At 37.8% G+C, this 24,459-nt stretch overlaps 1 long non-coding RNA gene across 1 annotated transcript; it reads right to left on the reverse strand.

Moving 5' to 3' along the window:
* Nucleotides 1–4,139: 4,139 nt before the first annotated feature.
* Nucleotides 4,140–21,929, reverse strand: LOC106040948 (uncharacterized). Its single transcript, XR_001210148.3, has 4 exons — nt 21,786–21,929; nt 21,593–21,680; nt 7,923–7,957; nt 4,140–6,255 (listed from the first exon to the last, which is right to left on the reverse strand). It is a non-coding gene; the product is annotated as an uncharacterized lncRNA (long non-coding RNA).
* Between the last annotated feature and the right edge of the window lie 2,530 nt (nt 21,930–24,459).

The raw sequence follows: 24,459 nt of genomic DNA on the forward strand, positions 1-24,459 counted from the left end.
CAGCTGTCAACTAAAAGTATGAACATTTTGCGTAGGTCACTTCTTCACAAATAGTCTGCTGAAGATAAAGCACAACCGGTTTTCACATGCTGCACAAAATAACTTAGGAAAAATAAGCCTAAGGTATTTAAATGCTGGCATGCTGATTTTAATAGGTTATAATCACTGCCTTACATTAGATAAAGTTTAAAGAATTCACACGCAGTGCTTACCATTGATTTGTGCTTCTATTGAAAAACTCTCAAGAGAAGTCAGAATTTGACCGAAGTTGCTAGTCTCAGATTTAGAGACCACAGCATTTTTCCACATACTTGAGCACTTAGACAAAGCACCAGGGAAGCCACCTCTATATTGTTGCTCATTTTTAAACCACTTAAACCAGCATCAATGAGTTTCATCATATCCTCAAGAATATTGTAACTGCACAAGGGTAATAAACTCCATGTCAGCGGCTCAACATCCCCTCACAAGAATGTTTCAAAATGTGTGGGCCAGGGAAGGTGATGTAACAACCTATTAAAGCAATCATAAAAAGAAAACAAGTTACAGAAAACTAAGTTTTGATTAATCTGTATTTTACACAGATTAACTGTGTAATGGTGGAGAATAAGCCAGCTATCAATCAGAGAATGGAGAATTCATTTAATGGTTGCATGAGCTACAGGTAGGATGGAAGTGAACACTGCTTTAGAAGAACAAGGAATAAGAAATGTGATTGTTAAGGACCTAGACACCACTATATCAGCTGAAAAAAATCCAGTTAAATAGTCACTACCCTTACAAATCATCAGTCCTTGCCATTAAGCTCCATCTATTTTAAATTAATTCCCTAGGATGCACGTTGGTTAAACTTCTTTGGGTAGATGCTAGCTTGCTAATTTCTGTGCTGTCGGTTAAGTGAAGTGAGTAGTATAACTTTTGGAGATTCATTATCCTCATCCTTATATTTTAAATGGTCAGGATATTCACCCACATCTTTGTTACCTAAAGACTGTGGCCAATTACTCAATTCTATTTTATACAATTAATAAACAAGACTATCTACATGTTATGTGGAATGGGAGACAAGGTACAGAAATAAGGACAATAAATCTGTAGAAAATAATCTATTTTATCCAGCTGAAAGAACACAGACTCACGAGAGAGGAAAATATTGCTTGGAACAAGTGGCTTTTAAAGGCAAACCTAGAATCTTGTCTCAACACTCAATCACATTAAATTCAGAAGCTGATCTTGCAGGGTTAGAGCTAGCCTGACTAAATCCAGCCTTTGTGATACCTCCCCCCACACACACCCCATAAGTGTCCTTTCTAGGCGCCTTCAGAGCAGTATAGCTATTCACAGCCTCTCGTTCTGAGAAAAAATATAAAATTTTAACTAGAAAGAATAGTTATGTATATATTTTTGGGTGAGTTTATTGTTTATTTCGTATTCCAAGAATACCCAGACAACATTGTTTTATGAACAATTTAATTCCAGATGCGATCTTTCTCCAATGAAAGTGAGACATTTCAGGTTTGCTAAAAAGAAAATAAGCAAGTCTATGTGACAGGAGAATATGTTCAGACTAGACTTTTCCAAATCAAGAAAAGGACTTCAAACTTGCTCATCCATTTCTTCACTGACTCTTCACAGTGATGAGAAACCTATAGAAACTTTTGACTGAAAGTGATAAGTGTTTTTGATGAGTTGTTCACTAGCAAACTCCAACATAAGACATTGGCAAAAGATCCCCAAGCTTTTCTACCAGCGGTGTAATACCTAGCCTAATTACATATAAAATTAGGATGCATCTCAACTATGAATCCTCTGACTTCATGTGTCAGACCCCTGCATTTTCACAAATCTGTTTCATTTTTCAATAAGGATTTCAGTTCTTTGGTTGCTTAGATTAGCAATTCATCCTCTCTGTAACTGTTCAAACGCACCACTCAGAAAAATACATCTTTTTATAAAGAACAATATAGGGCAAGGGTTCAACCTTTGATCCCAATTCCTGTTTGATTTTCCATTTCTATTCCCAGCTCTTTCTTACTAGATTGAAGTCTTATTTTTCTCTTCCAAGTTTATGCTGGCATTAAAGATTCACTTCAGACAAGAAGAGGTAGCTCTTAAATAAGATCCACATTCATACCCAGACCACAGAAAGTTTACTGTCCATAAATCAAATTGATATTTCTCCATAACTCCTCCAAAGCTACTCTGCTCTTTTCTAATCCAAAGAGGAACTGTCAGTCACATTTATAGGTTAATTTTCAGTTTATTACTTTGTTGACTAAGAGTCTTCCTTGCTAGATCTGACCTATACTTACCATTGTAAAACAATTAGAAGTGATGCCTCAAAGTATTTACTGCTGTGGGTTTATTAAAATTAAGTTTGGCTCAGAAAAAGAAGCAACCTGCCTAGCCAAAGATAACAAAGCCTTCAGTGAGGAAAGGAGTCCTCCCCGGCAAGAGAGAGCAACGGACTATATAGTCATGATTCTGCAACTTATGTTTATTGTTAAACAATAAAAATGTAAAAATTACTTATCAATATGGTTGCCCCTCCTCCCCTCTTATTAGATCCAGGAGGTAGACTGACATTCAGTGTAAAGTTTTGCTGTGACAATATTCAGGATTGTTTGCACTGGTCCCTACAAAGATAACAAGTCACAAACAGCATTGCCAGAGACACACCACATTATCAATGTGCCTTTGTTTTCTGCACCTCATCACTCAAAATAGCTCCAAAAAAGGCAGTGACATACTATTCTTTCCAATACTGAAACTGGTGAGAAAATAAGTTTATGAAAAACTCATTCAACTTAAGTCTCCTACATAAACTGTGATAAAAATAAGTAGGAGCAAAAGTTGAGAAGGATCCCTGAATGCTTTCAAAAATAGTTTTGAATAGATGTTATGACAATTTTGAAAAGCCTGGGACATTAGAAGATGGAGCCATGGTGCACTTCCAAACACTTGTGTATCACAAACAATTTAAAGAGTCTATTAAAGATAAGCATTAAACAGAAACCTGTTTGTTTAGTTTCATAAACTTTTTTTTAAAGTGACAGCTTGAAGGGACAAAAAGCTCTTGAACCCACAGCAAGTTTCAAAAACTGCAATAAGAAAAGCCCATCTCTATCAAAGGAAAGATTGTTTGCCTGAAGCTATTTTTAAAAAATGAAGTTAGAGGATTTATAAAACACTACAAGTTGGTTAAATCTACCCAGGACACATTAGATGGAACTTCTGAGTTGCTTTTAACATGGTTAGCAATGATTACAGAGCAATTCTTTGCATTGCTTCGTGATTTCACTGAGATACATCATTTGGAAATACAATTGCCACCTCTGAAAGACTGCTTAGCAGGGATGTTGACAAATAGACATCTAAGGCATTATGTGGCTATTACTAATAGAAAAAGAGGGAGGTTTGCAGGGCTGAAAGCCAAACATGGTAGAAGAAAACCTGAACTAACATGCAAGATTGAAACTGATCAGTTCAGAGATAGTAGACTCAGATGCATAAAAAAAATCTGAGTCCTTTTCTTTCCATCTAAAGGCAAACCCATAGCTTTGGACCCAAATGGTTTGGATCAGAGTTAGTTCAATCTTAGAACTTTCATTTCACTTGTATGTGGTCACATGTATGTGGTACAAGCAGACCTCTTAAGTAGTTTCTACTGCTTATACCAAACCCTATTGGCCCCGAAATACAGATGTACCCAACTGTTAATTCCACCAGCATACTATCCTTCAGGACAAAGTTAGGTTACTGGGAAAATAGTGTCTTAGGGATCTCTTCCACAGACAACATTCAAACATTTTCACTCATTTAATTCCTTTTGCCAGTACCAGAGAGCATGGGAAAACTGACTTGCAGTGGTAATATCTGCAGGGTTCAATCCCCTACACAAACTACTCAGAGTGCAGATTGAAATGGGGAGCATTCTACTGCTGAAATATGAGATTAAGGGACTGAAGAAGTTCTGCTATTAAAGATTTGCAGAAAGTGAGCTAACATGGTAGAATAGTTGAATCAGCTTCTCTAGAAATTGCCCACAAGCCTTACTCAGTGGGTACATTGCTCAAATTACATACATTTAAAACACTGAAATTTTTGTTCTGAATTTCGTAGTTATAAAACACCAGAAAGATGAATTCATTCTTTATTGTTCTCAAAACCAGTACGCCATAATAAATATGCAAATACTGAATAATGAATTAGAATTTAAACTGCAGACAAGCTGTTATATTTTAGGTAGTGTATTGATTGAATTCTCCATGCCTTTTTTTTTTTAAGGCACCATTATCCTCCAGCAAAATGTTTGATTTATGATACAGATACAGTGGAAGTTCTAAGTTTTATCCCCAGATGTCTCATAAAAAAATAACAATAAAGCAAGCTTCTAACCAGGAATGACACCAAGTGTCAACATTCCCACAGTTTATACAAGAAAATTGCTATCACATGGGTAGTGCTGTAGAGGCCCATGGTAAAACAAAGTGGATGGGTAATCCACCAGGGTGAAAAAGCCACTTAGAAATGCTATAATACCACCTTTTGGGGGGAACCTTATAGTCATTCACAAAGGCCATTTTTTCCAACCAAAATCAACTTGTCTTTTCCCCCTTTGATTTGACGTTGTCCACTAATGCACAGACTTCCTGATAAGCAATTTTAAGTCAACAATACATGTTCCATTACGACCTACATTTTTCAACTAGACAAGATTAAGGCCCAAGTCTATGCTTAAATCCTTTGTAAACTGCTATGATCTTTCTGCATATGGAGGGCCTTTGAGGTGAAGCAGTATGACTTGGGTTGTTAGAATTTACATAGTTAATTACCAGCTTGAACTTGCAGAACATCATAACAGAGCTGACAAACTATTATTTTGTAACTTATGGTTAATAGCATAATACTTCTAAAAAGTCAATTGTTCACCAGCTAAGCAAACTGGCTTGGATACTCAAAAAATCTGGTTTATCTGGTCACAATGCACCAGTTCCAAGTAAGCAGAAGCTGTGCATGGGTAAGCAATTCTAGTAGACAGGATGCATGTAACTACTGCAAAACCCTCAGCGCATAAGTACATGATTCAGTCCATCTGCTATCCAAAGCACTTGGCTAGTAATCTTGGAGATGTCATAGCCTATACACAAGGAAAATGAGCTTCTCTTAACTTAGTATGGTTTTCTCATATTTATAGATTAACTTGGAGAAACATGCAGTCACCGCCATAACTCCTCAGGGAACACCATGCAGTCTGTAGTGCAGTTGTGTTAATGTTCAGGAAGATGTTATTTAAACATTGAAGAGCAAATCTATTAGATTGTCTGCTAACTTCACAGCAGAGAAATATCTAAATGCTTTCTATAGAGAGAGAGCTTAACTGAAGATTTTATTTGTATGCAAGTATCCCAAAATTTTACCTTCTAATGAATCTGACTTTTTTTTCCAGATACTGACGAGGAAAGACATAATATAGAAAGCTGACAAAAAAATCATAATCTAGCAGTGTCACATGAGACTTACAAAGTAGAATGTTGCCAAATTTTTATTTTGAAGCAATCGAGACCAAAGTGTTATAGCAATGTCATAAAACTCTATATTGACATTTCCAGGAAAAGTGTCTCAATCTTCCCCCCAAAGGTATTTTTTGTTAATCTTCTATTACAGTGGAAATAACACAATGTTAAAATTAATTTCCCACTCCAAAATTGCTTTTCCACAGGATTTGATTTTATGGATAACTTGGAATTCTGTGATTTTACATTAAAAGGAAAGCACATGTTGCATCCCTTGCTAAACAGCTCCATTTTGCACTCAACCCTTAATCTTACAATTAAATTTAAACAATGCAGCTCAGTAACAACCAAAAAACTGGGAAAAAAGAGTCATACTAAATCGCTCAGGACAGTTGCTCCAGCGCAGATCTCTCCTGCCTGACAGGGTGGGGATCCCAGCACTCTCCTCACCAGAGACTGATGAGGACTCTCCAATTTGCAAATTCAGGGGAAGCCCTCTCAGCAGCTCCACAAAGCTCTTTGCTCTCCACCAGCACTTGAACTCTTCATTTTTAACCAGACCTTTCCCATTCTTCTGACTGTACTGGACTTCTGAGAAGACTGTGAAGAGTGCTGCTCACCGCACTCCAACTTACAAGGCCAGGCAGGAGAAGGACCTCAGCTGCTTGTGTGGAGGAGAAGACTTGTTTCTGGCCTTCAGCAGCTCATAGCATTGGTCAGCCCCAAACATCAAGCGACACTAAAAAGAGTGACATCATATGAAGGGTGATATTTGAAGGGCAAAAAAGCCACCCTGCTCTGAAGTCAAATCATCCAACACTTTCCTGTTGCCAGAGGACAAGTGTCCATCTTACTGTTTGACATTAGAAAACAAAAAAAACTAAAGCATTCTAATCTCAGAACAGCTGTGCAGTGTGAGTGAAAGGGAGGAGAGAACCACAAACCCATGGAGACTACTTCTCCCAGGCCACATTTCCACCACTCACACCAAAGATTTGAAGAGCAAGACTTTTAGGAAAAAGGAATGAAGTTCCATTTATCTTTTCCAGAGCCAAAACTTGACAGAACAGAGATCGAATAAGCCTCCCAAATCCAAGAAAAAACTATGGGCAAGCTTTTTGGACTGGATTAAGAGTCTGAACACATGGCTGTAGCAGAAAGCATCTGTGCCTCAGGCAGCCCAGCACACTCCAGGTGAACAAAGAGCAGAACAATTTATGCCTTCATACTTCAAGTGGTGCAAAACACATCCCCACTAATGCTACTTATTCTGGTCCTGGGGCTAGTGGCAGAGACTGCTGTTTCAGCTTTTTCTGACCTTTGGAGAAGCTTGTGCCACTTCGGGTTTCAAGGGTCATGCTTAACATATACAGAGGTTGATGTTGCACTCAACTACTGCAGCAATAGCTGCAGGTGTTAAGTAGCAGAGATTGGTCTACTATGACCAGATATTAGACAACCTATATTTAATCTAAGTTTACAGAGCCCAAACACAGTTTCATCAGTAACTGAACTAAGTTACCCATTTCCCTTCCCACTTTAAGACAAGTTATCAGAAAAAAACCTGTTAAAAGTCATAAAAAAAAATCAGATTCTTTTATCCAGCTTGGAGCTGAGGTGCTCTCCTACCAGAACAAATCAGAAGGGATTTTAACAGGTCCTTTGAAAAGAGTGGGTCAAATGTAAATCTCCACCTGCTTGCATTACTACTTTTTAAAAGTGAACTATAATTAGGTTTCACTTCATCATCACCAAAAAAAGAGGATGTCATTAAACTGCTTCTCTCAAGAAGCCTTAGAACTATTCACTAGTTAATCGACCATTTCTACCTTCTTTCCCAAAGAGAAAATGGTGGTCATAACACATTTCTCTTCTGTCCTTGGCTACTGTGGAGAATTATTCAGGGCTTAAAAATACAAGTCAATGAAATACCAATTGAATGGTTTTTTAATGTTGAAATGTCATTCAAGAAAGAGCTTGTTCCAGGCTTTTTCAGAATAGAGAGATAGTTTCTTTACACTGCCTCACAGTTAAATCTATGAGTGAGCAACTTGAGGGGGCAAAAATTAAGGAATAAGAACTGCCCACACAGCACAGGAGGATGAGCAATTTAATTGCTACTTGCAGACACAAGCATCTATCTCCTCTACTAAATACCATCTTTTATTGTAGAGGTAGTGAGCCACATCTATTCTTAAAGGACTTGTTTTGTGGTAGACAGATGCAGCTTTTAACTTTAAAGAGGAAGAAAGTAATAAATATTTCAAAATACCCACAGGTAGTTTGTGAATAGTAGTTAATGTCTGTTCAAACTACAGAGGATGCTTCAGAGGAAGAAGGCTGTAGGCAGTTTGCCCTTCACCACTTGCACAACTTTTACTCTAAACACAAGATGGCTTCACTTACCTTCCTGTAGTTACATCTGCCAGTATAATTCATGCCTAGAATACAGAAATGGTCCATCACCTCATTAAGTATTATGTGTTGAAGCTTCTGTCGTGAGCTATTTGAAATACAATTTCTCCTATTTTGCATTAAGATTTAGATCTGCAGATCTGATGACATATTAAAGATATCTGTATTAATAATACACAGGAACACATCCAAACTAAGCCAAGCCAAAGTCTTTGACATATTCTAAATAGCATGCTCTTTCAAGTTTACCTTATACCCCCATCTAGCTTCCATGTGACTGCAATAATGCCAGTTAAACTTGGGTGAAACTTGAGTGGGAGGGAGAGCATTGCATTAAGCAGTCTTCAGAATAAGTTGGTTTACTTCATTTATATTTCTTGTAGAGGTGAGAAATAGTTTATTTTTATAGGGCCTGAAAACTTAAGACAGAAATGGCTGATATTCTGATCTTATCTTGTGACTCTGGGAATTGATGCCTGAAGACTGACAGCCCACCAAGCATAAGCAAGCACCTAATACAATTTATGTCAATTGGATTTGGTCACTTAAATATTTTGGGAATCTGAGTTACAGCAATGAGGCTTTAACCTGTCCTTGCTCAGGAGAGCAAGCAAGAAATATTACATACTTTTCCTGAAATATCACCAAGTTCTGAGAGCTAAATGAATCTCTGAAATGGAAGAGAACAGACTCAGACAAGTTACAGTCAGGCAAGCTGGAATGCTTTCAGCAGCCCCTATAGTACAGTTGCACAAGGTAGTTTACAGTGCTGCCCTATAGTCCATGGACCTGTGTAACTAATGCTCAGGAGCCAAACTCAAGGCCAGGAAAGATACTAGGAAAATGGAGACTCTTAAAAGGACTATAACACCTCTGACTTCTGTAAACTTCACCCATAATGTAACCTACAATTCTGATGTGGTAAAGAAATTACCATCCAACCTGACCTTGAAGACTGGGCTTTCCTAATCTCTTACCTAACCATCCTGCTTTTGTAATAGTACACATAGCACAGAGAGGACCACTGATGTCAGAAGGCAGCGTGTTAAGAGCATACATGCAGATGGACAATGCAGATCTTACTGTTGCAGAATAGAAATAAACATTACTTTCCAAAACTTTTCCTTCTAGTATATTGGAGGTTATAGAAAAAAGACCAAAGTGTTTGTCACCTGCTTTTCATCATTTTACTGTGAAATGATAACATGACATTTTTCTAAAATTTCAAGCTGTGTACAATAGCTTCATAGAATTGCATGAGAAAATCTCCCTGAGGCTTTCTTCAGAATATTATATTTCTTTTATTACAACTGTGTTCATCCTAATTTTCAGAGCTTTGATTGTGAGAAAAAAAGAAGGGGGGGAGGGGGATGTGGGAGAAAAAGCAACTGAGTTCACTGCAGTCATAAAATACAGAAAATTTCACATTGTTTTTAATCTAACAGCTTGCAGTGTAATTTTTGCTTCCACACTGACTACTCACCAAAATGACAGTAAGTGATGTTGACACAAGATAACAAGCCATGGCACAAAGCATCTAACAAAGCAAACCCCAGAAAGGATACAATAATGATAGCTTATCTTAATTCTGAGGTACTGGAGTAATTTGTGGATGGATCCTTTCACCAAGCCACTCTGACTTATCTACCTCACTTCCATTCTCTTCCCTTTGATCTCTTTCACTCTGAACAAAATGAGATGCAGACTAAAGGGCTCAGTCAGCAGCTGAGCATATTATAAGCTTTAGACCTTAGCTCTGAATGGAGGGCTGCAGAGCATCCCAGATCTACCAGGGATCCCGTAAAGCAGTATGTTAGGCCAGGCTGTCTCCCCCCTCCAACCTTTCCACAGGAGTGATCAGCACTTACAGCACACCTCTATACACACTCTATGGGTTAGAGTACAAGGGCAAGGAAGGGTTCCTTTGCTGAATCCAAGCAATCACAGGAGCTGTGGGCATTTACTCATTCTACTGTTGATACCAATGACAACACCATAATGAGTTTGGTCTTTAAAATATAAATGTGGAAATGAGACAAGTCTTTCAAAGGGACCAACTTCAGCTCTTCAAAGGCATCTAAATCCTAATGAAGCCTCTGAGGCAGGACACAATTTTGACGAACTGGACCCATAGCCTCTGACTTCAGATGAAAGCTTACGTCTTTACATGAGCTTTCAGCCATGCAGACACCATAATGCTCAAAAAGCTACTATTCAGAGGAAAAAAATATTGACAAATTCAGAACTAGGATATTTTATTATTCTATTTCTCTCCTGATACTAGAGGGGAGAAAATCCTAATAGGTTCTGAAATACTGCACTTCTAATAGCATCTGTTACCACAAAGCACTGGAAAAATGCATTTAGCATATGCTTCTTCATGAACACTGCAACTGCTTTTGCACCACACAGCAATACAAAGTTAAGAGGAGACCCTTGGTTGTGGAACGCTTGTCCCCAGATGTAAGCAGCCCAGCCTTCAGAGTTTTAGAGTTACATAATCCTCTAAAGCCAAAAGACTACCAATAATTATTTAAATCAATAATATTTTTGCCTACCATTGTGTACCCACCTGAGCAAAAAACTCCCTATGACTGAAACTTGTTCCGTAGTGTAAATCAGGAGCTTCCAAAGAACCTAGCAATATTTGTTCCTCTAACACTGCCTTTGGAAGTTACCTGTTCAACCATAGATCTAGAAGAGCCAAGATTATATAATAGCTTGTGAAATCTGACAGATCACAGAACAAACTTGGAGGGAAAGCTGCAATTTTTTCCTGACATGAAACAACTGAGGGCATTAAAGGACATTAGTGGTGTTCCTGAGGACTCCCACAAGGACAGTGAACCCACACAGAAACATTGGTTCTATCTCCTGACAGTTAGAGAAGTATATTATATAAAAATTACAAGAATACAAACCTGATCAAAATCAAATCACCCCAACCCCCAAAAGCAAACCCAGCTCTAGTTACAGGCCTACAATAAAAATTAGCTGCACTCATATGCCAACAAAAGGGCTGAAAAACAGACTAAAACCAAGATGCGAGGTTTCCTCACCCCTGCACTGAGAGTTAGTCTAACACAATAATTAAATGATTTAGAGAATCACCAAGGCCAATTTGTACTACTCTCTCAGCAGATCAGAGAAATCGCACTCAAAGCAGCTTGCTAAGCATTAACATCTTTTAAAAGGCATTTAACAATCTGTTCCTTATACAACTCTTTAGCAGCCAAATTGCACCTATAAAGTTATAGCAGATAACTTGCTCTGGAATCAAAGCAAACATGAGTTGCATGTTTTTATTACTTGGAAGGTGGTTAGCATATTATAGCTCAATAACCACATATATAGTTTTCTTTCACTGCATTTTATGAACAATCCAGCAAAGTCTTTTTATACTGCATTATGAAGTTATTTTTAAATCTGATGCATTAGATATCAGGAAACTGGCATGCACAGAGTAACGAGCCTTGTATTGTCCTGTACACCTAGCCCTCCTACAGGTTTTTGAATATCTATCTTCTAAACTTGCTTTTAAATTCCAGGAGTTTCTGATTGATGTGGGTATCTTTTGACCATAACTTAGTGTTTTCCCCACCACTCACTTTTCCAGTTCTACATTGAAAGGGCAGGATGGGTTTTATACCAATATCATCCACCAACTGAAAGCACAAGCCCTTCTACCCCAGCATGACAGCTGGCCTAGAGAAGGCAGCAATGACCAGAGAAGCAGGGCTTAGGGCATCGCTGCCATTCAGTCCATGGTCAAGCACCTCCAGTAAGGCTTCTATGAAACTTCTAGCCTCGGGCGCAAAGATGTGATGTAGTTCTTGTTTAAAGTGAAATCTACCTGAAGGGAAATAGATTCCAATGCTTCCCAGAACCAACAGTTCTTAAAGTCAATCCTTCATCGATGCATAAAACACTTCAGCAACTTGTGCCTTAAAATGTTCATTTACATGTGGGCAGCCCTGAACTGCACATTTTCTTACTTTGTTCTCCATTACTAACACAACCTATAACTGGCTCCTTTTCTTTCATAAAGGGTCACTGGTAGCAGTGTGGATAGACTTTTTGCTTCATGACTAATCAAAAATCTATCCTGCCCTGCTACAGACAAAGTGCATTAAGGATAAAAGTCCTTCATCCTATGTGTATTTTCAAGAAAGTTTTTGGTTAACTTCCTGCTGAGTCCTGTATTGCAGTGGGAAACAAATTTTGTGTTTATGTGCAGATATATTTGTAGTTGTGCATGTCAGGGGCATGTGGATGGAGAAGAATCTCGTAGTAAGTTGCCATTTTAAAAGCAAAGTGACCTTTGCATTATTGAAGCTTGTTGTCATACTTGTTCATCCAGCATAAATTATGAACTGCCATTTTTGGAACATCGCATCACTGTTGGTCCCATACTAATTTGCAAGATAATCCCTGATGACCTTAAGGCATCAGACATGTTCTCCTAAGGGGCTTTTTCCTTCCCCATCACTCAGTATGTGACAGCATATCCATTTCCACAAGTTAGGCAGAAAACAAATGGATGCATGGGTAGAAGCACAGGTACTATCTTTGTGGATGAATATAAAATATGCTATCTTTCTTGCATTTGTAACCAAGGTAGTCTTAGAGAGTAGGTAGGCATCAGCATTATCTTTTTTTCAGAATCAAAGCCCAAGCATTATATAAACCTGTGCAAGCAAGATACACTACATATTGTCCACTAAATCAAAGGGATACTCTAAAGCAAAAAAAAAACATTTCTACCCTTAAGCTGCATCTGTAAAAGGCTTACTGAATTAAAGAACATTTAGGATCACAAAACAGCTATGTTCAGCCTGTTCTTCTAGTTAGGTTGTTATACAGCCCTCCTCAGCATAGGAATACCAAGCCTGGCAGGTGGTCCAGGAAGTCATTGCACACAAGTATGTAGCTGACTTTGTAAGCCAATTCTGTCTAGGTCAAGTTAGTTTCATGGGGCTGTTGAGGACAAAAGAACTTTTAATAAGTGTACTTGGAAGAAAAGATGGAATATGATGAAAAGTCCTTTTTTTCCTTTTGCTAAACTGCTTTTCCTCTGAAAGATAATTTGCAGTTTTTCAGTCTTGACTTCCCAATTTAGACACGACTGGTCTAATATTAATTCATCTTAATAAGCAGCACTCATCTTATTAGATGATTAGATGTCTGTTGAATTACAACAGGAAGAGTCATTATACTATTCATCTTATTAACAAGAAAGATTAAAATGGGTACAGCAGAAGCCAGAATTTCACTGTTTCTCCCTTGGTTCTGTGACAACTCATTACAGAAACTCACATGGGTCTTTTTTCCCCCCTTTCTTTGTAAAGTGTTCAGGGGAACAGGATATGGAGGTATACAACTTTGACACTAAGCTGAGTTATTTCTGCACAACTTCAGACCTCTGAGTTTCACATCTATGTTGGGAATCATGAAAGCAGAAGGGTAAATATCATTAGATATCTGGTTAGGCCCGTATCAGTCAGATGCATACAATATATGAATTTCAAAGTAAGCATTATTATGTGATTAGCAATTTTATTGCTATAGAAGGTATGAATTGCAATCCAACTTTCTGTAGCTTAGGGTATGCAATGCCTTCTAAGCCCATTTACTGCACACGGTAGAAATCTAGCATTAGCTAGCTTTACAATTTCATCCAAGTTGATATTGTTACTGGTGAGGATGAAAAATAGAAGCAAAATGAAAGATGCAATGAACATTAAAATGTAGCTGGACCCTAAGAAGAAAGAGATATACAGAAAGTCTACAAATCTGTTTGACAAACATCACTGACATTTTCCCAAAATTAAGATTTTACATTCAAAATATTTTTTAGATTTGTGTAAACTAGAATTAACGTTTGTCATCAGAACTTTAATGTTTATGACAAACTATTTGATTTACCAGCTGAACGTAGACACTAGGCTGCATGAGATAAGGATGTGCAAAAAAAGATTCAGATGCTTTGAAAGAAGTCAATGAAAAATGGAAGGAGACAACCACACTACACAAGAAAAAAAGTGTGTGTGGGGGGGGGAACCCATTCCTTCTCTCCCCTGGAAAAGAAAAAAGGCATTTGTCACGATGGCAGTCTGTGCACAAGAAGTGAACAGAAATCTTTCTTTCTCAGTAAGATTCTTCCCTTGGACTGGACACATGGGAAACATCTGCAGTCTGCTGGGACTCCCATTTCAGAATCCCTTTCCCCTACACTTCATATTTGAGGCAAGGAAGTCAAGGTTTAGTAAAAGACAGGAAAACAGAAAACACTGCTCACTCCCTGATCTGTCTATGCATCCCTGCTAATCACATCAGGGTGACTCATTTCTTCCTCTCACAGTAGCAAGCAGAGTTTTTAAAACATTATTTGACAGCACTGCTTTAAGCTCTACCACCTGTATGCAGTTTCATCACCTACAGGTCTGAGAAGCAGCATATATACAAAAATAGTCAGAGACTCGTTTTTCCTCTTGATTCAAAAAACAAAGATGTTGCTATAGAACATGTCACTGGCCTCTCGTTCTGCTGTTTGTACTACAATAATGGCTATCACATCCATATGAAAAAGCCCTAAAACAGGAGCTGAGAAAAACAGGACTTAAGTACAGCCACATACCTCAATACTGTTGTCACTCCCTGTCCCTAGGTAATGTCCTGATTCATGCAGATGCCAAGCACATACTCAAGAACATCCAGATTACAGCTTAACATTTAAATACTACAAAGGACCTTCAACTGGCATTTGAAAGTAATGCAGATGCCAGCCTATTGCTTTTAAGGTAAAATGATGTTGTCATATAATTATAGGTAATTCATCATTGAAATTCATAGCTACTATTCTAACATCTCCCAAATATTACTAGTTTTGATCCACCAAAAGATCCCTATCTTGATCCCCTCCCCAGAGGTTTAAAAAAAGCAAAGGCCATATACAGATTAATTAACACTGTTGTCTGAAAGCCTCTACTAAACTCAAGATAAGGTCCATTCAACAGACTGCAAGTACTTAAGTAAGCAACAGGTTGGTTTTAAATCAATACTCAGTTAAATATTTCCTGCAGTCTTAGTCATTAATTGTTCCACAGTGGAAAAACATTTTAACTGCTTGTAAGCTGGTAACAAAGACCTGTTCCCTTATTTTGTAATTGTTTCTCTTCCTGGGACTCACTTTTTCCTTGGTCTTGTCCAAACACATTTTAAAAAATTAAGAGATGATACAATAACATACATAAGGAGGTAAAAATTAGTCTTTTGACCATAAGAATGTATTAGGCCAGCTAACAGCAGGTAGAAAAGTGTCTGAGAAAGTGATAACTTTAAATAAAAAATGTTACAAAAGGTTTTTGTTCCTTGTCTGGGAAAGAACCTATTCTCCAAATTTAGGAAGAAAGTTTTCATAACCAGATTTTCAGAATGTTTAAGCTTTTTATATACAGTTCATTACTATACTTGTAACATTAACATCAAAATATTGCAAATAGAGTAATGAACATATACCATCAGCCAGAAAGTAAATGTTTTGTATCCAAGTCATCAATACCCAAATATGATCAGGAAAGAAATCACTTGCCATACTCCTACAACTCTCAGAGCAGGAAGAAGTTATTACACAGTACTGGACTTTCTACACATCTTATGAAAAGCATTAAAACATCTGCTCCGCCTAAAATGAAAGGACTCATTTTTCATTTAGAAACACCATGAACTACCTATGTCATAACATCACCTGTACAAACCTCTGCCATTACTTCATTTCTGCAGAAATCTCACATGGAGGCTTTAATTTCCTCTTCCCAGATTGGTGAAACACTCTCCCCTCTATTGCTTTCTACATTCCAGCATGCTACCCACCCCCCAGAGACCCATGAGAGAAACTATTACATCAACTCCACTTTCAAATATTCCTCCAATAGCGCCCCTCATTTGTTGAGATTAGTTTGTTCTCACTTTGTGAAGCCCAAGTAGTCTTGTATGCAAGGACACCAGCCTCTGTATTTAATCCCTGTCATTCCTCTCTCCAAATCTAAGTTCATAGCATTCTGCAGCCATTATTTAGAATAACCTTTCCACAGCTCTTCTCTTAATTACATCAATAAAGAATTTGCATACTTTTAAAAATACACTATTGCTGTTTCTTCTCTCAGGTAGTCCATAAAACGTACAATTAAACTTTGATGATTCTTCATTACAAAGAAGAGTAACCACAAAAACAGAGTGCAATGTTATTTAAATAGTTATTAAAAGTAGTGAAAAGTGACAAAACTATTCCATGCAACAAATTAAGGTCCCTAATCTGATGATCACAACTAAGACTTCAACAGAAAGGATGTGATTCATTCTCAGTCTCAAAGAAGAAAAATCTCAAAATATAGCTTATCCTATTTTATCACTTAATAAACTAGTCTTGTCACACTGCTGCAGACATAAGCTGAGGCACATGCAAAATTCTGCAGGAGTACACAAATCAAGCTTCAAGCACTCCTAATTAAGGCATCAGAAGACTTACTTGCAGCTGACATCCTTAAAAAATACTGAAATTCTGCACATCTACAAAATACTCCTGCATTAGTAACCACCAAGTAATTTGCATATAACCATTTGATGAGATATCATCGAGAGTGATCTCAGTGGGAGGAGCTAACAACTTTTCCAAGACCAACCTGACGTAGTTTACTATTCATGGTGTGGGTGCACTATTTTTAGCTGCTACTACCTACTTCTGTCCTAACACACACCCCATCACCACAATCACATCCAAGTTAAGAGAAGGGAAATTAATTCTACAAATCCTACCTTTGGGCAGCTTTGAAAATACTTACAAAGAATAGAAACTCTATGGTGATGATTAAGCCATCAATGAATTGAAAGTTTGTTTTTAAATGATCATTATAAGAACATCATGTGGTACACCTTTTAAATAACAGTGACAAGCTGATAACGACAGATAAGAATAAGATCTAACAAAAAGCACCAACATTTTGTTTTAAAATTAAGAAGTTTTTTTTACAGGTGCTTTGCCCTTTGATTTTTAAGGCTATTTCACAATTAATGAGAAATATAGTCATTTAAAAATTTTCACCTACAGGGTTGTAAAAGAAATAGTAAATTTGGGAGGATACTTCTGTATAAGTCAAATGCAAAGGAGAAAGAATACCTCGTGTTTAAACAAAAAAGTGGTTTTAATAGAGCTCATTGTTGCTAAGTAAATGTGTTGTTTGTATAAAGTTTAAATGCATAGTCATTGTAACTAGACCTCTCAAACCAAAAAGCAGATACAACATCAGCAACAAAAGTTTGCCATCAACAGTTCAAGCTCATCCTTGAGAAAGCAGACAGATGACATGACACATACACAGATCTCTTCAGGACAGATGCTTCTTTACTCTAGAAGACTATGGGCACTTTATTCCCCAGAAAAACTGGGTGTACACATGAAGAATAAGTGACCTCAAGGCTGTGAGGGAGAAGACTGGGAAGATAGTTACTCATAGCATTTCCTTGGTTTTGTAGGACTAGAACAGTATTTCAGGAGTAAGTCCTTTGCCTGTACCGCTTCGAACACTAAGGAGCAAAGAGCCCACAGCAAAGCAGTCACAGTCACAATAACAGGAATCAGAAGGAACAGCACCCAGGTAGTGCAGAAACACCGGCTTGCCAGAGAAGCTGGCTTCAATCTTCAGGAACAGCCCAACTCATATGTTCCAAACCAACAGATCCATCCTATCACTCCAGGCATCTCCCAGCCAGCACCACCTGGTTGTACAGGAACCAGAAGAGATAACACTCAGAGGCTCCCCCACAGTGCTTTACAGCTTCCTGAATCTTTCAGGCACAATAACCTGAGAGAACACACATTCTTTCAAGTAATTCCAAATCTTTCCAGCTGGAAAGGATGCCTTGCAGAGCCATAAGACAGCTTAGTTCCCCTTCACAGCTCCGTACCCTGATACCACAACAGTGCAATTTCCTGGAGAAGTCTTATACTTAACTTCTCCATCATTAGCCTGATCATAATAATTACCTGTAAAGTTAAAGTCTCAACATCCTAGAACATTACATGCCTTGCCTTTTTTTTTTGTAACTTCAGCAGTATCTAAAAACGATGTCCTACTGAGCTGACAGTTAAAGTAGTATTTGACCTCAAAGCACTTTTTAATATTGTTATTAATATATCCAACATACTTGTTTGTCCTTACTTTTTTCCAATCAGTTTTCATTCTGCAGTTCCATCAGTACAGTACCCTGTAATTTTTTATCCTGCATTTGATAAGTTAACTGGAATGTAAAAAGTTAACAGAAATACCATTTGTCATGCCAGTTCTCATTCATCTGTTCATTTTCAGTCCCTTAATTTGTAAGCCTGAGGTAGAATTCATTCAAGCAAGAATTTACATCTTTTAATAACTGATTAAATAGAAAAGAGAAGAAATCCACACAGACCTAAGGTTAATTTTATTTAAAAAGTCAAGCTTCATATAGCCAACTAGTTATGCTTGGGGTTAAATTCTAGAGTCATTTAAATCCCCCCAGTACCTCCCTAAAAAAAGAGTGGAAAGTCAAAAAACTTCATCAGTTAGGTGCTGCCACCTGCCAGTTCTAATCAGGAAGCCAGCAATAAAATTGTCAAGAAGGTAGTGCTTTCATGTCTCAAACAGAGAAGTATCTCTAGGATACTCAGGACACTCTTAATCTAGACTCATTCTTTTCCTTCATCTATTAGTAGCAGCCTTCATCATTTTTCTTGTGGAAACATTCACTGAACAACAATTGAAAGCAGCTGCCTCCTGTATGAATTATTCACAAAACATAGTGGTTAATAGGTTTGTTTTTTTTTTTTTTGCATATTTGGCAGATAGCACTGATATTTGTGCTGATAGTAGGAGTCAAGCTAGTATACCCTTATCCTTTCATGATCAAGTAGTTCTCTCTTGGTTGCTTAAGATAAATCAAAACGTTTACAAAAATACTTCAGGTTCAAATGTCAGAAATGTGTAAATAAAATTTGTTTTCCTCACAGATCCTCAAAATCCATTAAAAAGGGTTATCAACAAAATTCTAGTATCAAAACCATGTTTATAAATAACATTCAACGCTATGTGTTTAGACTATTGTTGGAATAAGTTTGAGATAGATACCTGGCTATCCTACTGAAGCGCTGAGAAGAATGATCCAGTCACTGTATTTCAATGAACTTAAAGGAACACTTCTGACAGTAAAGCAACACTCAGTCTAATTGCATAGAGGGAAAAGCTGAGCACTTCAGCAGCTTTTTGTTTGCTTTTGTTTTTACAAGAATACAAAATAACTTTAAAATCCTGAAATTAGAGAAAATGTTTTCTTTATTTCAGTCTAAACAGGCATCTTCATTTTTCACTGTCAAAACACGTCTCTTCAGTGTGACTTGCCACAGAAGACTTCACATCAGTACTTTCCACATTTCTCTGATGCAGCACAGCCTCACAGGAGCAGTGGTTTGGAAGCCCTGCTCTTTGAAGTGAGCCAGGCTCTTTGCTTACACCACATCTCCCACAAAGCATTTTCTATTACACAAGCCTCCACGATGCAACAGTCTTGCTCCAAGGCCACAGCTAGCATTATGAAAAAACACTGCAATAAATGATACAGCTTGGATGAGGAGGACCTCATACTAGGTCTCTCTTAACATGCACCCTATTTGGGCACCAAAGAGTACAGTTTACTGTAGAGTACAGTTTAACTCATCTTCCCCAGGAAGAAAAAAATCATTCCAATCAAAAAAATCCAATCAAGTTTATTTTTAATGTAAACATACCTTTGGCTGAAAAGATATCTGACATAGTGTCACCTATACTTTTAGTTGCAGTAATCTGTCAGGATAAATGCATCTACAGTTTGGATACCATAGCCACATTTTAAAGACTCTCTTCTTATAAAAGTGTTATACAAGTGAAAACTTTTCATCACAAATAGTTTTACCTGTGTTAATACCAGGAGGAAAAAAAAAAACACTGACTAAAACTGTATGCCTCACACATGGCCCAAGTTTTGCCTAAAAGACAACAGAGATAACAATAAATACTGTAGAAGCCAAGGCAAAAGAAATTCTAGATTATCAGTCCTAGCCCCATTGGCTTTTTCTGGCCTTGCACAGCAAAAACGTTTCTCTTACTATAAAGCTTTTTGGATATCTGTTGGTGCTATATTAACTCCTACTAGTCTCCTAGATCCCTTATAACAACTTTAGCAGTGAGCTTTCACCATCTACTACCCCTTCCAACAACTTGACCACATGAAATTAAATATCTGTTCTTCCTGAGAAGCCAGATAATCATTTCAGTCTTCGTTACCTACCAACTGCTTGCAAAATACACCCCTTCCCACCTTCCACACAACTGATTCTACTTAGTAGTGAATTTTAATTGTGTTTTTTAACTGTGAAAAATTTAATTGTGAATTTTAATGGGTGAACCCTAAATGGTTTGCCTTGCAGGACCAGTTCGCTACACACTGGGACAAGAGTCTCATGTAACCAATAGGGTGCACGTACTATCATCATTGCAGATGTACTGCAATGACTTTTATTGCCAACACCAAAGCATGAGTTCTCCCAAGAGATCCTTTAGCACAACACAACTGCCCAGCTCATTCAACTCCTGTCTACAGCAAGAAATTGCCAGTTCTGCTCTGCAACATAGATAAATTACTTCAGTTTGTGGCACATTTGTCTCATGGAAGTAACTGAAGTAAAGTGTTCCCTGACACTCTCCCTCTGATCAGGAGCCTGGTTTAATAGCATTTTACAGCTAGTTTTGATAGATAAAGAAATACAAGAATGAAGAAACAGATCTCAGTGGCAGGTGTCTAAAGAACACAGGAGTATATCTGTATTTTTTGCAATGCATTTTACTAAGTTAGAACAAAAGGACAACAAGCAGAGTTAGAACAGGTTCACCATCAATACCAAGAAGAACGGCGCAGGAAATCTGGGCAGAAAGTGGAGTTCGAGGTTTAAAAATCATCGATGTTCACAAATACTGTAGGGATTTCTAACTAAATAGCTATTCGACCAATTATCGCTAACTTCAAAATGACCAATTATCACTTCAGCTTCAAAAGCCACAACATATTCATAGCACATGCATTTATACAACACATTATCATTGAGATAAACTTGCCAGGGAGAAATATCTCCGGCAGCTTTCAGGATAGTCCCACAACGGAGAGCAATCATACCATGTTAATACAGACTGTATCTATGAAGCACAACCAGAACAGTGCTCCAGATTTGATCTAAAGAAGCTAAGCAACTCATAGAGGTCAACATTCTGGTCATCTCATTGACAGGACTTATGTTTCCCTCAGAGCAGAGGACACTTCTTTATTCTGAATACCTCAAAGCCTACCACCATAATCAGCTTTAACTCTACACACTGTAGAAGAAGTTGACTAGATGAAACAAAGGTCATAATCACATCCCAACCTCAGACAAATTAATAGAGGTAGACAAATGCTAAGTTATACAACACCCTAAGGCAGTTGAAATCACTGAGAATACTCACTTTAAAAACCCACTCAAATTTGGTACAAATTTGAGCCCTAAGACATCACTAGTGACTATGTTTCTAAACTATAGTTGAACAAGACTTTTTAGCTGCACTTACTTTCTCTGCTGAACAGTGGCTAGCCTCAGATTGATATCTTCCCTGGTGACCATCCAGGAACTTGAGAACTTCTTCCCAAAAGCACTTCCTTAACAGAGTGAACATTACAACAAACATAATAAACAATTTAATGATTTCCCACTGTACCTCCTACTTACAATACTGGTGAAATCCATGCCATAATAGTACTCACCTTCTCTCACCATCATTATCTTGCCACATAGCCTGTAAAGGGGGGAAGCCACTGAAGTGCAGCATTACTTCTTTCTGGAACAGAAACAATACCTGAGCAAATAGGTGTCCTCTGAAGCTTTATAAGCTCCTCCTGTGGATTTAACCCCAGCCATGAACCATCAACCCAGTTTACTGATCATTTTACCTAGCCAATTCAAAAGCAGAGACTATTTACTCATTTAATTATTTAAAACTATACAGGTGCACTGTGTCAGTGGACTTAGTCCTTGCTTCAGTGAGGGATGGGAGAGAATAATTAGCCCCCAGCTGACCAGCAGAATCCATCAATTCTGCTGAAGACCACCCAGGAATCACTTGTTCAGTTTGATTATGTCGGGAATATTACTGCTGACAGAAACCTTCTCATGAAATGTAAGAAAGAGAGACAGTAGAAAGAGAGAGAGAGAGAAATTACCAGGTGCCATCTGAACTTCTGGGGTCATCTGCATACCTACTTTCCAAATAGTGAAATTCAACCATCTTAAAACACAAACCCACTAATTCCAGTCCTCTATGTCACTGCTCATCCTCATACCTCCATCAAGTTCCGGTCAAAAAAACTTACAGGAACATGGAGTTTAGCCTGCAGCTTGTCCTGAGGGGACACACAGGGGAACTGACCTCCTAGACTGTCTTTCTTGTCATTACCCCTTAAAGCTCACAAGTTTCAGAACATATTAGCTCCCTCTGGAGTGACAGACAAGCTCTGCCAGGCTGTTGACACTTTGATGTTGCCTGCAAACACCCCAGGTTCTGGCTGTCAGTGGTTATTTGTTAGAGCTGTCAGTCATCCCACAGTTGTTTGGATGGTGTACTCTGTTTGGATGCTCTTCTAAGCAACCTTTCACCTGTACATTCACATTTACTCTTTAAGAAGAACAGTGGCATCTGCTCCTCACAAAAAGAAAGTGTGGAGTGGGTGATGCTGTAAATGCTCATCAATTTTTTTCTTCACTGATTGTTAAAACAAATTTTCTTGAAAGACAGTTTAAAGTTAACAGGAACAAGAATAACTCTTAAAATCATGGGGATAAAACCAGTTTGGAAATTCCACCTTTTCCTTCATTGCTTCAAAGTTCATTTATTTCACATTTACATAGAGAATCAAATTAGGGAAGTTATTTCTAATGGAAACATTTTACCTGTTCTTATACCTTCTGCTAACTAATGTAACTAAAATTGAGAAAAAAGATGAGGAAAAAAAGTATGGTTCCTCTCCTCATGCATGTACTCTGCATTTTTAAAATGTTTGTACTAAGTCCTTCAAGTTTTAGCTTTTTCACTACTGATGATTTTTTATATATTTGAATTTCAAGTTACATGTATAAGGACACGCTATGGCCACAACCTGTGAGGGTCACCAGACCCACAGATGTACAAATTTCACAACCGTGGGTGTGTAAGAATCTATAATGCACAAGGACACAAAGACCTAGCTTCCATGATTTCCTTTGTTACAGATTACTACTAGCAAAACAAATATATATTTACAAGTACCACAACATTACCACTAGGAAAGCAACTATATATTAGAAGAGTAAAGCAAGCATATATCACAAGTTACTACAGAATTCTAACTAGTGAAGCAAGTACATATTTATGACCATTTACCTGTTTGCACACCCTTACATATATAACTTATTTGAGGTGTTACTAGTATGACACCCATTTTTTGCGTAGATGCATAAGTGGGCATAGGACTTCAGTTCTAGAACTCTTGTTTTCCTGCTGACTCCTGTTTTCCTTGGAGGTCAATTCATTACCACATATTCTTTGTTCCGAGTCCATCAAGGTTTCTTTGTCCTGCCAGCTACACCTCATCACTGAGGTTTCACTGAGTTTATCAGGGATGTCTTGATGCTCCCAGCTAGTTAGACATCCTCCTCTGGCATTATGTTTATCAGGTTACCTTTGTGGCAGCTCTGACAGGACAGTTAAGGGTCATCAGTGAACTGTTGGTAAGTTACTGTCTTGCTCTTGATTTGTGAATGCAACAATTTCAAGGCTTCTTTTATTTTTGGACTGTTGATAAACTGTGTCGAGAATACATTGATTGTATTCTCTTTGTCTAATCTGGGAAAATCAATCTTTGTTTTGTAGACATGGTCAAGAGAGAAAACACCATTCTCTTTTCAAAATAATCTGTTTAGAGATAAGAAGCAACCTCAAAATCATTGCGGACACACACACACAGAAAACCTGCTGAGGATGTTATGATGTTCTTTCTTCTAGATGTCCTAGTTGCTCCATTTTGGATGGAAGCCACCTACTCACCAGGCCAGTGCTTAGGATCCCAGCAATATCCCTTGCATAGTCACACTTTCTTCTTTGAGCACTGAACCTTGTTTATCCACAAAAGTAAAAGAATAAATTATACATAAATAAATCTAGACTATACGGTGACAAAAAGCACTCAGTGTGGATTCATTAAAAGCAAATATGTACCAAAAAAAAAAAAAGAGAAAAAAAGGAAATTTTTCCTTGTGAAGAAGATGCAGACAGCAAATAATAGATGTATGTGGTGGGCTGGAAATAAATAAATTTGAGTGGAAGATAATGGGAAGGAATGTTTCCTACAGGTAGCCGGAGGAATCTTAGTGGCAATAAATAGTAGCAGATTTCCATTCTGTAAC

The sequence above is a fragment of the Anser cygnoides genome, chromosome 4 (assembly GCF_040182565.1).
Source record: "Anser cygnoides isolate HZ-2024a breed goose chromosome 4, Taihu_goose_T2T_genome, whole genome shotgun sequence".
NCBI classification, from domain to species: Eukaryota; Metazoa; Chordata; class Aves; order Anseriformes; family Anatidae; genus Anser; species Anser cygnoides.